The sequence below is a fragment of the Podarcis tiliguerta genome (assembly GCF_965153285.1).
Source record: "Podarcis tiliguerta genome assembly, chromosome: 7".
Lineage (NCBI taxonomy): Eukaryota > Metazoa > Chordata > Lepidosauria > Squamata > Lacertidae > Podarcis > Podarcis tiliguerta.
Window position 1 is genome coordinate 1,998,687 of NC_139540.1, and position 14,063 is coordinate 2,012,749.

Sequence of the window (14,063 nt, forward strand, 5' to 3'; positions counted from 1 at the left end):
AGGCCCCGCCCCGCGCCCGCCGCAGCCAACCGCGCCGCGGCGATGTGACGTCAGCCGGGCCGCCGCTCCGGTTGGGCGGCCGCCGGCGAGCCGGCCTGGGTGGAGGGGAGGGGGGGAGGAGGCGGGGCGCGGGGAAGCCCCGCCCACCCATGGGGGGAGGAGAGGGAGGGGCGCAGGGCAGGTGGGCAGGTGAGCCGCACCTTTGGGTGGGGGGGGGCAGTGGAGGGAAGGGGCATCATCGCCCCAGGGAAGACCAGGGGGGTCAACATAGCTGTCCACTTTTCCCTTTTCTTGCGAGGAATCCTATTCGGAATAAGGGAATTTCCCTTTAAAAAAGGGAAAAGTTGACAGCTATGGGGGGGAAATGATTCCCAGGTGGTATTTTGCTCCCAGTAGGCTTGCTAACCGGGACGCGGGTGGCGCTGTGGGTTAAACCACAGAGCCTAGGACTTGGTGATCAGAAGGTTGGCGGTTCGAATCACCGCTATCCCACACTGTCAGGAATTGAAACTGGAACCTGTACGCAAAGCAGATGCTCAAAGAACCTAAGAAGCCATTGTGGCTAGTAGCCACAGATAGCCCTCTCCTCCACAAATTTGTCCAATCCTCTTTTAAGGCCATCTAAGTTGGAGGCATAGGGACGTGGGTGGCGCTGTGGGTTAAACCACAGAGCCTAGGACTTGCCGATCAGAAGGTCGGCGGTTCAAATCCCCGCAATGGGGTGAGCTCCCTTTGCTTGGTCCCTGCTCCTGCCAACCTAGCAGTTCAAAAGCACGTCAAAGTGCAAGTAGATAAATAGGTACCGCTCCGGCGGGAAGGTAAACGGCGTTTCCGTGTGCTGCTCTGGTTCGCCAGAAGCGGCTTAGTCATGCTGGCCACATGACCCGGAAGCTGTACGCCGGCTCCCTTGCCCACTAAAGCAAGATGAGCGCCGCAACCCCAGAGTCGGCCATGACTGGACCTAACGGTCAGGGGTCCCTTTACCTTTACCTTTAGGCTTGCTAAGCCCCTTAATGGATCATTGCCTTGTCGTGGCGAAGGGGCTTGAATAACTTAGAGAAGCTATGAGCTATGCCGTGCAGGGCACCCAAGATGAACAGGTCATTTGTTGTTGAGTCGTTTAGTCGTGGTTGGACAGTGTTCTCAAAGTTAGCAGCATGAGTTTGACCAAACTACGGGAGGCAGTGGAAGACAGGAGGGCCTGGCGTGCTCTGGTCCACGGGGTCACAAAGAGTCGGATACGGTTAAACGACTAAACAGCAACAGGCTTGCTAATATTTACAAGGCAGACTCGGATAAGTGCTGGAAGTGATGACCCTGCTGTCCTGGTTGGAAAGGAGTTCTGCAATATAGATTTTAAACCTTGGAGAAAAACTCTGGAAAAATGACTTGAAGTTCACAGCATGTACCGTATATTCCCAGGAGAACTGCTTGAAAATGATTTACAGATGGTATTTATCTCCAAATAGGCTTGCTAAGATGTATAAGACTAAAGCACATAAGTGCTGGAGATGCAAAGAGGTAGAGGGAATGTTCTTTCATATGTGGTGGACCTGTAAAAGGGTAAAAAAAGTATTGGGAAATGATCTATATTGAATTGGAAAAAATGTTCAAAAGTACTCCCCCCCAAAAAACCCCCCAGAGCCCTTCTGTTAGGGATAATTCAGACTGAAATTCCCAGGTGTCAGAAAAGGTTATTTATGTATGCTACCACTGCAGCCCATGTTTCATTAGCCCCAAAATGGAAAACTGGCGAGGTCCCAACTAAAGAAGATTGGCAACTTAAGCTGACAGAATATGCACAACTTGCAAACTTAACATATAGAATAAGAAAACAAGAAGAACATACGCTTAGAGAAGATTGGAAAACGTTTATTGAACATATGGGGAATAATTGTGTACAGCTGAAAACGCCGGCAGCGTTAAGATAACTTCAACAGTGTAAATAGGTTTTGATGGATGCAATAATGGAAAACTGAATATTATAGTTTTTGTAAAATATGCAGGGATATAAGATATGTAAAATGAACTATGGTAGGAGAAGAAGGGAAGTCATTGATATCTTAAGTATGCAAAATGTTTGTTTGAAATTGTAAAACAGAAAATTTAATAAAAAATTATATATATATTTTTTAAAAAGGAGTGACATGGGATGGAGTCTCCTGCAAAAGAGCATGCGCAATCCCAGTAAGCTCTGCTGAGACTCAAGCACCGTTTTGCCCAAGCCTGCAAGAAGTTTGGCCTCACCATAAGTAGAGGCAGATTTAGGGGAGTTCTGTCGCACTGGGCGCAGAGCCTCAAGGGCAGCGCAGGGGAAGCCGCGGCTATGATTCAGAATGGAGTGAGAGCGACATGAGGTACTGAATTTTGTTGTTGTTGTGTTTTTTTAATTAATTTTTATTGACTTTTACAAGAAAAGAAAGAGAAAGAGAAACAAAGAACAATACATAACACTGTAAACACATTTATATACATGTTTTCCAAAACGCAAACTAAAAAAAAGAGAGAGCGAAAAGACAAAAGGAAAAAAAATATGTTTCATAAGCAATAATATTACCAAATTCATGCTTCAAACATTACAATATATAAATCCTTGTTAAAATATTATAAAAGACTTCCACCGCATTCACCGCACGTCTCTTAGTTATCTTACTCGCCTTTACATCTGTTCTTCAATCATTTCCCTTCCTTAGGTTATTTCATAATCCGTCAAATCTTTATGTTCTCTATATTCGTCACAAGGTTAGTCTAAGCACAACCAAACTTCCGTATTTGAGCCCTGCTTGTATAAATATTAATTTAAGCATTCCCATTGTTTCTGTATTAAAGTTTTGGATTTATGCCTTATTAAATCCGTCAATTTTGCTAACTCCAGGTACTCACATAGTTTACTTAACCATTCCCCTTTTGTTGGGGGTACTGAATTTTTGGTATTATGCAGGGCGCTGCTGAAAATCGAGACCCTAAGGTCCTCCGCTGCCATCAACCTGATTAAGACCAACATCCTGGGTTGGGACATTGCCAGCACTCTGCGCATCAGCACTGGGGACACACGCTTGAGGTGCTAGACGATTTTGTCTACCTGGGCTCCACCCTAACCAGAAACGTCTTCACCAATGCTGAGCTAGACAGGCATATTGGCAAGGCAGCTCGTTTCTCCAAAGTGCGCCAGGTCCTTATCTGAGAGATCCTGTTTGCAGATGACGCAGCCTTGGCAGCACACTCCCAAGGCAGCTCTACAGAGACTCGTCAGCCGTTTTGGCCAAGCCTGCTGGGAGTTTGGCCTGACAAAGACCAGCTTCCTGGGTCAAGATGTCGACAGCACTCCACACATCAGCACTGGCGATCACACGCTTCAGGTGGTAGACGAAGGAAGGGAAAAACATGAATAAAACAAATCGTTACCTACTTCTGCATGGGGATTCTAATGCCTAACAGCAACTGTGAAATGTGGGAGAAGGACACAATTAGATGTGATCATGTGCATGGAAGTGTAATGCTAAAACCATTTTCTAAGAATAGACCACCAACGCTTCCCCACCCCACAAATTAACTAATCTAAAAGCCCCGCAGAACCCCACTCCCAGATTGCTGGTGGCAGAAGAAGCTTTTAAGAGGTCACAATCTACTAAGTAGATTCTACATAGCATTACTCATCGTGCTCGCTCGCTCACACATACAGGCTGTGTGCAAGCCATACTTTGAAAGCATGTCTTTCCCCATAGTATCCCGGGAAACTGCAGTTTACCCCTCACATAGCTACAATTCCTGGTACCCTTAACATTTCCCAGGATTCTTTGGGGGAAATCATGTGTTTTAAATGTATGATGTGTGCACACAGCTACATACACAAACCAGCATCGCCTGAGCTCTGCGAGTGCGGCTTTCTTCCAATTGAAGTGCAGAGTGTTTGAGGACCGGGACATTCACAGGGAAACCAAAATGCTTGTTCACAAAGCTATTCTACTACCAACCTTGCTGTATGCTTGTGGAACATGGACCACTTACAAACTCCATCTCCAACTCCTCGAAAGATTCCATCAACAGGGTCTCCGGAATTTATTTTGGATATCACTCTGGAAGACAGGCGAACTAATGCCAGTGTACTGGAAGAAGCAAAGATCACCAGTGTTGAAGCAATGATTCTTCATCATCAACTTCGTTGGACTGGTCATGTTGTGCGGATGCCTGATTATTGTCTTCCAAAGCAACTGCTCTATTCCAAACTTAAAAATGGAAAGCGTAATGCTGGTGGTCAAGAGGTTCAAAGACTGTCTCAAGACAAATCTAAAAAAATGTAGTATAAACATCAACAACTGGGAAACACTGGCCTGCGAGCGCTCCAGTTGGAGAACAGCCTTTCCCAAAGGTGTCATGGGCTTTGAAGACAGTCGAACTCAGGACGCAAGGAAGAAACGTGCTAAGAGGAAGGCACGCTTGGCAAATCCACACCGTGAGCAACTCCCACGCGGAAACCTATGTCCCCACTGTGGAATCCAGAAGTGGATCCAGAATTGGCCTCCACTTACAGTTACTCCACTCACTGTTAAAACCATGTTCATGGAAGACTATCTTACTCAACTACGAGGGATTGCCAAAGAAGAAGAAGATATACAAAGAAGTTTCCACATTATCACCTGGAATTGCAAATAAAATTTGCATAGTTTGGGACTTTTTAGTTTAGAGGAAAGACAAGTAAGAGGCAAAGTGATAAAACCTGATAAAATTATGCGTGGCATGGATAGAGTAGTTAGAGAAAATATTTTCCCCCTGTCTCATAAATCTAGAACTCAGGGACATGTTGTGAAGCTGAATGTTGGAATATTCAGGACAGATAAAAGAAAGGATCTACTCATGCAGCACAAACCAGGGAACTCTCTCCCATAAGGTAAAGGGACCCCTGACCATTAAGTCCAGTCGTGACCGACTCTGGGGTTGCGGCGCTCATCTCCCTTTATTGGCCGAGGGAGCTTCCAGATCCAAAATACAAGAAAGAAGATTCCATCTAAACATTAGGAAGAACTTCCTGACAGTAAGAGCTGTTTGACAGTGGAATTTGCTGCCAAGGAGTGTGGTGGAGTCTCCTTCTTTGGAGGTCTTTAAGCAGAGGCTTGACAACCATATGTCAGGAGTGCTCTGATGGTGTTTCCTGCTTGGCAGGGGGTTGGACTCGATGGCCCTTGTGGTCTCTTCCAACTCTATGATTCTATGATTCTACGTGGCCAGCATGACTAAGCCGCTTCTGGCGAACCAGAGCAGCGCACGGAAATGCTGTTTACCTTCCTGCTGGAGTGGTACCTATTTATCTACTTGCACTTGGTGTGCTTTTGAACTGCTAGGTGGGCAGGAGCAGGGACCGAGCAACGGGAGCTCACCCCGTCGCAGGGATTCGAACCGCCGACCTTCTGATCGGCAAGCCCTAGGCTCTGTGGTTTACCCCACAGAGCCACCTGCGTCCCTCATGCAGCACAAACTAGGGAACTTGCTCACCATCCTAGATGGATGTAAAAGAGGAGGAGACAAATTCATGGAGGAGGCGGCTATCGCAAGACAGGAGAGAGGACCCTGGTCCTCAAATCCTGCTTGCTGGTTTCCTGACAGAGGCATCTGGTCCGCCACTGTGAGAAAAGGATGTGGGGACTAGACGGGCCACTGGCCTGATCCAGCGGTTTCTTCTTACGCCCTTTTCCCCTCTCACGCCACTAGTGCAACTGCTTGTGTCACGCTGCACTCCCCACGTGCCCCCAGAAACAGCTTAAGGCCAGCAGCTGTTGCTGCTGCGCGGAATCAATAACTAACAGCAGCTGAGATTTGAGATGCTGAACGGAGGCTGAGGGGTGACAATGGGTGGGGAGAGGGAAAGAAAGTGACGGCTTCAAATGAGTCAGAGAAATGACCTGGAACAGGGAAGGCAGCAGCGGACGTGCAGAAGCAGTAGCTGTGTGAGGGGACCCAAGCAGAGAGGTGTAGGGGAAGAAATGTGTGTATATTATTACATTGGGAGACAGAATGAAAGAGACTCCTGGATCAAGCCTATGGCCTGTCTAGTCCAGCATCTCACGGCAGCCAACTAGATTCCTGTGGGGAACAAGAACAGAAGCACTCTCCCCTCCAGCAACTGGTATTTGGAGGCATTGCTGCGGACGGAGACCACATAGGCATCCTGGCTGGTACCCATCAACAGCCTTCTCCTCCTCCACAAATTTGTCCAATCGTCTTTTAAGGCCATCTGAGTTGGTGGCCGGTCAGAACATGGAATTCCCCCTGCCTGGAACCTTTAAGAGCTGCTGCAGGTCAGTGTAAAGGTAAAGGGACCCCTGACCATTAGGTCCAGTCGTGGCCGACTCTGGGGTTGTGCGGCGCTCATCTCGCTTTATTGGCCGAGGGAGCCGGCGTACAGCTTCCGGGTCATGTGGCCAGCAGGACTAAGCCGCTTCTGGTGAACCAGAGCAGTGCACAGAAACACCATTTACCTTCCCGCCGGAGTGGTACCTATTTATCTACTTGCACTTTGAAGTGCTTTCAAACTGCTAGGTTGGCAGGAGCTGGGACCGAGCAACGGGAGCTCACCCCGTCGCGGGGATTCGAACCATCGACCTTCTGATCGGCAAGTCCTAGGCTCTGTGGTTTAACCTTCAGCGCCACCTGCATCCCTTTTGCAGTTCAGTGTAGACAATACTAAACCATATAGACCAATGGACTTATTCCTACATTCTTGGAGCCTGCATGATACACCTTTAGGTGCTGGTTTTAATCTTTAAAGCCCCATACGGCCTAGAACCCTCGTACCTACGGGACCGCCTCTCCTGGTATGTCCCACGGAGGACCTTACAGTCTTCAAACAAAAACATCTTGGAGGTCCCGGGCCACAGGGAGGTTAGGCTGGCCTCAACCAGAGCCAGGGCTTTTACGGCTGTGGCTCCAACCTGGTGGAACGCTCTGTCACAAAGAGACTAGGGCCCTGCGGGACTTGACATCTTTCTGCAGGGCCTGCAAGATGGAGCTGTTCCACCTGCCTTTGGCCAAGGCACAGTCTGACCCCCTCCTTTGGTAATTCTTCACAGAACTCTAGCCCAATGGCTGCCATGAATTTGATTTTGAATTGATTTTAGAATGAATTGATTTTAGAATGTTGTGTTACTTTTATTGTTGTTAGCCGCTCTGAGCCCGGCTCTGGCTGGGGAGGGCGGGATATAAATAAATTATTATTATTATTATTATTATTATTAGGCGCCAGGCAAAAACGTTCCTTCTTAACCAGGCCTTTGGTTAATTTCATTGACATCCCTTTTCAAATGTGTTGGGAGGTGGGGTTTATTGGGCTGTTGTCATTGTTTTGATTATGTATTTTGTGGTTTTATATTCTGATTTTATTCCCTGAACCACCCTGCAGGTATAGGGCAGCATATAAATTCAATAAATAAATAAAATAAAAAGAATAAGGCGTTTTCTGTGCTGATGTGTTGGCTTTGCTGATATCACATGGGCTAAGAATATAAGACGAGTCCTGCTGAATCAGCCCATTGGACTGTCAAGTCCAGCATCTTGGTCTCACCCTGTTCCTAGTGGGAAGCCTGCAAGCAGGATTCATAATAAATAATAATAATAAATTTTTATTTATACCCCGGCCTTCCCAGTTCAGGAAACTGGGCTCAGGGCAGCTAACAACAAATTTTATTCACTTAATTGATGCAACAAAAAACAGCATAAAATCCAGTATAAAACGTGAATAACAATAAATTCAGAATTCAGAAATCGATTTAGGGGGGAAATCCATCCAATAAACATTAGATGATCACCAGGGCTAGCTAGCTAAATTAGTCCTATTTGGGCCAGCGAGGAGACCAGGGGGGAATTAGCTGTGGGATCCCAGAGCGGGTAATCTTCATAAAAAGGGGAGGGGGAGGGAAGGAAGGGGAATAAAAGATCAGGCCAGGTTCAAACTGAAAGCCAGGCGGATTAGTTCTGTCTTACAGGCCCTGCGGAAGGAAGTTAAATCCTGCAGGGTCCTGGTCTCCTGGGACAGAGCATTCCACCAGGTCGGAGCCACCACTGAGAAGGCCCAGGCCCTGTTGGAGGATAGTCTGGCTTCCTTAGGGCCCGGGACCTCTAAACTATGGTTATTCATGGACCTTAAGGTCCTCTGCGGGGCAGACCAGGAGAGGCGGTCCCATAAGTTCGATTCAAGCACAAGAGCAGTGCTTCCTCCAGCTGGGCGGGCAAACCATCGCTAGCAAGGCTTGTAGCCACCCATAGACAGGCACAGAGCCATGGAAAGGTGGTGCGTGTGTAACAGTGATGGATGGGAGAACACAGCTAAGAGCCAGGAAACAGCAGGCAAAGCAAAGAAGGCGGCACGTTTTGCAGAAGATAAATCTCCCTAAGATGATTCGCCTTGATAGCTAAATGGGATCGCTGCATTCAGAAGCAGGGCATCTCTGTGGGGCGGATGTGAAGGTCACATGATCTCGGAAGGCCATCACCTAGGAACAGGAGTACCTGGCCTTAGACCAGGCCAGACTATTTGTGCCTGGGGCCCAGTGTTGTCTTCTCTGGTTGGCAGAAGCTCTCCGGGTAGAGGAGGCCCCCTTCCTCCCTGACACCTCCTACGAGAGAGACATCTTCAGCTGTGGAAATGGGAGTCGAATCTGGGAGCTCCCGCAGTCCCCACACAGCTGCTTGGGGGCTTTTTGGAAATTTCCAAACGGCAACTGGGAGAAACCAAATTTTGGATTGTGATGGACCTTTGGATAGATCCAGCAAGGCAGGCGCCGTGGGTGCCATGATAGACAGGAAGGAAACATATCTAGGGGACAGGTGGATATTGTCACATGCCACTCCAAGGGGTGCAAGATTCCAGGGAGGTGCAGGTGCTTAATGTTAGGATATTTCCGTTCCACCTTAAAAGGGAGCAGGATGTTTGTGTCACACCCTGTGTATTTTCCTGTTTCACAGGATGTTTATGTCATGTCTTTGCTTTTGTTTCACTCTCTCTCTGCCGGAACTCTGAAGCAGGCAGTCATGTTTTTCTTTGTTCTGACCAACACTGAATAAACTTGTAAATAATGCTCTCCTGGTTGCATCTTTTGCTGTGCATTATCTGCTGAAAGACCGTGCATCGGCTCTGGAATGTGGGAAGCTATTTCTAGAGCTCGTGTCGCTAATTGCTGATACTGCATGTCTACGGGAGATCAATGGACGTCCGGAGACGACGTGGATTCATGATGGACTTTGTCTCCCTGGCAGTATCCCAACACTTAAGCGGCTGTGATGGCCTGGGATTCGGACTCGGATGCTGAACCTGAGGGATCCCAGCCTGCACAGGATTCCCCGCCTCCAGAACCAGCTGAGCCGGGGCTGGGGCTTGAGCCTGAAGGGTCCTCACCTGTGCTGGATCCTCAGGTGCAGGCATCAGCTGAGTCTGCTCTGGCTCCTGAGGTGATGGAGGACCCATTGCCTGCAGGTGCTCCCCTCTCAGCCCCATCAGAGGAAGCTGAGGTTGCCTCTGGGTCTGGTAACCCTCCAGCCACTCCTGAGCTGCAGAGGCTCAGGGCAGAGAGGCAGAGGGAACTAAGTTCCCACAGGAGGAGTGCTCGCCTCCAGGCTAGGAGAGGCGAGTCACCAGAGGATCGGGGCTGCCCTATGCCTCGGGGCAGATAAAAGCCAGCCAGCCCCAGTCCCAAGTTGCGGGAGCAACATTGTTGGTCGCTAGTTCTTGCCTGAACCGTGTCCTGGTTTCCTGCCTGAGCTCCTGACCCGCCCTGGCTCACTGCTTGCAAGCCGGTTCCTGACTTCACCCGGCTCCCTGCCCTGCACCCAGCTTCAGCTACTATGGACTGCCTCCTCATTGCGCCTTTGACCACAGACCGAACTTGGACCTTGCCTCTCAGGTAACCCACGGGACCAGCACAGTGGCATTTGTGTTTCCTTTGGAAATGAGGCACAGCAGAAAGTGCAGTGTCTTCATCATATACGGTCTATTTACACATATATACAACCTAAGCCTACAATAGAGGGGCTCAAAGAATTACACTCCAGCCTTGGATCAAAAAAGAAATCAAGCATGGCTCTCTGGCTCTCTGCTCAGCTTGCCGCGCTTAACAGAGTGACACTTTTTTTCTTCTAACTATCTCTTAGTGGAAGGAGGGTCTCACCCCCATCTGCTCATCATCCAGCGCAGAGTATCTGCTTTGTTAATCGCCCATTTCCTTCCCTTTATTCTCTTCTCTCAAGCAATTTCCAGAACAGTGAAAAACTGGTTCAGCTTGTATTTTGACACTGCTAAATTCAGCGCCTGGCAGCCCATCTTAATACTCGTTAATTTCTCATTGCCTTGCTGAAACACCCAGAGAGGCTGCCTTATTCTGAATAAGCTGAGCCTTGGTCCTCAGCTGATATGCAGCTCTGCCACTCTCAGGGATGACTGCAGCATGGCTGAGGAGGCACAGGTGTGAGATTTCCTCAAGGGTGCTGCTCCTTTGGGCGGGATGTCCATGGCGAATCCGTAGCCCGAAGAGATGGCAGAGACAAAGGCACCAGAATTGGGAGCATGGACCATAGTAGGAAGCATGGCCGTGAGGCTCAGCGAAGCATCTGTCCAGAGCCCTTGACTGGACCCAGCACAACTGAAAACGATGCCTTATGCGAGGATGCTGCTGAGATCCCCAGCGCCTCACCTTGCCAGGCTGGCCAGGAGGGACGCACGCCACTTCCGTCGCCCAGCTTGCACAGAGGGGTGAAACGCAAGGAAGGGAGGAGGAGACTTGGGGTGCCGAAGTTCTTACGTTGGGGGAGAAGTCAGAAGCGGCCGCTCCCGGATTCTGCAAGTGACTGAGACGGACATGAACTTAGTAAATCTGCAGTGTAAATAGTTTGCACAATGAAACCTGTAAAAGACAGATTGGAGTCCTGTTATATGGTTTTAGCAGAAGTGTTATTAAGAATTATATAAAAATAGATTGTTAATGGGCTAAGGTGGAAAATTTAAACTGTGTTAAGATAAATTATAGAATAAAAATTGAGAAAGAGGGAAAGGATTTGCTGAACCAGCTAATTTGAACTGGAATACAAAAAAGGGAGGCGTGAGGAAGTCGAGGAAACAAGCAAATGAAAGATAAAGATATGAAATTTGGATGTGTTTTTAAATGTTTTTGTTTTTTCTTGTTGTTTGGTTGTACTGTTTTTTTCTTTCTATTTTTGATGTATTGTTTGTTAAATTTTTTACTGTTTTTTCTTTTTCTTTTCTTTTTTATTCTTTTTCTTTCTGTAACATCTAATAAATATTATTAAAATAAAAAAAAAGACAGATTGGAGTCCTGCCTGGTTACTCCCGAGCAACCACCCCCAGCATCTGACAATGTCCCACAGCACCCCTGCTTCCTCAGGTGCAAATGCAGCCCATGAGCTGAACAGGACCAGCAACCCCACCAAATGAAGGGAAGCACAGACAGTTCAAAACGTTCCTTTTACTCACCCGGGAAGAATGGCAGATGAAGCTGATGGACTACATGGAATTGGCGGAAATGACTGGCAGAATCCGAGACCAGGGAGAAGAGTCGATGGAGGAAGATTGGAAAAAATTCAAAGTATACTTACAGAAATACTGCAAAATTAATGAATGTTAGAAGAATGCTGGAATGAAGTTATAGGGTTTTAGCAGAAATGTTATAAAGAATTAAGCAAAAACTGATTGTTAATGGGCCAAAGTGGAAAATTTAAAGTTAGATTGTGTTAAGATAAATTATAGAACAAAAAATGGAGAAAGATGGAAAGGATTTGCTGAAATAGCTAATTGAATTAGAATACAAAAAAGGGAGGTGTGAGGAGGTCAATGAAACAAGTAAATGAAAGGTAAAGATATGGAAATGGGATGCATTTTGAAATGTTTTTGTTTTAAATGTTTTTGTTTTTCTTGTTGTTTACATGTATTGGTTTTTTTTTGTTTTCCTTTTTATCTTTGATGTATTGTTTGTTAAATTCTTTGTTGTTTTTTCTCTTTTTTTTCTTTCTGTAACTATTAAACTTCTAATAAATATTATTTTAAAAACAAAACAAAACGTTCCTTTTACTCTTGCCACCTGCGGACCAGTTCGTTCCCCTTGTCATCGCTTGTCTGTGCCAGCCTCTGGACGCCGGGTGCGAGATTGTCTCTGGCTGGAGATTTATCCCCAAACAAAGATGCAGCCAGTGCCTGGGAGGAGACTGTCAGGGGCTTAAAAGAGCGTCAAAAGTGGTTCCCTTGAGGAAAGGGAAAAGGTCCTCAGGGACAGGACAGGCAGAGCGTTGGGGGGGGGGTGGAGATGGGGAAGAGCAGGGCTTGTTTCTAAAAAAAGGCAGGTACACCTTGTTTCTAAAAAAAGGAGAACGGATCAATTGTTCCCTGTGGCCACCGAGGAAACAGGATCGAGTGACAGAAGAGGAGGACTGAGAGAAATTACACAGCGGGAGGAAGTCAGCTTTGATAAGGACATCACAGCAGGATCAGTCCCAAAGGAGGGGGGCATAAGAACATGAGGAGAGCACTGCTGTGTCAGGACAATGGCCATTCTAGCCAAGCATCCTGTTCTCTCTATTTTAAAAAAATTCTTTCTATTGGTGTTTCATTTAATACAAACAAAACACAGTAAAATTGAACTATCATTTACCCACATTCTTTCTGCTGAGCATCGACTTCCTTCCCTCCCTTCAACAGGTTTTCTTATGTCAGTTACTTTTTCCACCGTTTCTTATTTTATCCAATCCTATCTACATCGTAAGATTTATTTCAGTTCTGCCGGAGTCTTCAGATTTCTACAGCTATTATTTATGTACTCCATAAATTTACCCAAATCTTTTTGCTTCCTCCTGGTTTCAGCTTCTACAGGCCCGTTTTGCTACTTCCGCGTAATCAACCATCTCCGTCCGCCTCTACTCCTCTATTGTTGGTAATCCTGGTAATTTCCATTTTGGGGCTAACAAAGTTGCCCAGCATTGTGTTCTCACAGGGGCCAACCAGATGCCTGCCAGCGGGATTTGAACACAAGAGCAACTGGGATTCAGAAGCATTGCTGCCCCCCCAATTGTGGAGGCAGAGCAGAGCCATCAGTAGCTCTCTCCTCCTCCATGAATTTGTCTCATCCTCTTTTAAAGCCAGGGCCAGGGCCTTCTCAGTGGTGGCTCCGACCTGGTGGAATGCTCTGTCCCAGGAGACCAGGGCCCTGCAGGATTTAACCTCCTTCCTCAGGGCCTGTAAGACAGAGCTATTCCACCTGGCTTTCAATTTGAACTTTGCGTGATCTTTTATTCCCCTTCCTTTCCTCCCTCTCCCCTTTTTATGAAGATTCCCCACTCTGGGATCCCACAGCTAATTCTCCCCGGTCTCCTCGCTGGCCCAAATAGGACTAACTTTGCCAGCTAGCCCATCTAATGTTTACTGGATGGATTTCCCCCCTAAATTGATTTTTGAATTCTGAATTTATTGTTATTGACGTTTTATACTGTATTTTATGCTGCTTTTTTGTTGCATCAATTAAGTGTTTTAAATTTGTTGTTAGCCGCCCTGAGCCTGGTTTTCTGAACCAGGAAGGGCGGGGTATAAATAAGTTGTTGTTGTTGTTGTTGTTGTTGTTGTTGTTGTTGTTGTTTTATTATTATTATTATTATTATTATTATTATTATTATTATTATTATTCAAGTTGGCGGTCATCAACATCTCCTGAGGCAGTGAGTTCCACAGTTTAACTATGCGGTGTGTAAAGGACTTTATCTGTTCGGAATCTTCCAGCATTCAGTTTCATTGGGACTCCCCTCAGCCTGTGCTCTCAATCTCCTATTATTATTTATTTATTTATTTATTTATTTAATTTATTTATTTAATTTATTTATTTATTAGTATACCACCCTTCATCTGAATATCTCAGGGCGGTTCACAAGATGAAAAGACAGGATAAAAGCACAAGCTAAATACAGTGGTACCTCAGGTTACATACGCTTCAGGTTACACACTCCGCTAACCCAGAAATAGTACCTTGGGATAAGAACTTTGCTTCAGGATGAGAACAGAAATCGTGCAGCAGCGGCACGGC

The 14,063-nt window shown here is 46.7% G+C and overlaps 1 long non-coding RNA gene across 1 annotated transcript in view; it reads left to right on the plus strand.

Annotated features, from left to right (window-relative positions):
* Positions 1–14,063, plus strand: part of LOC310681406 — a 157,289-nt gene that overhangs the window by 17,061 nt on the left and 126,165 nt on the right. The window lies entirely within an intron of this gene.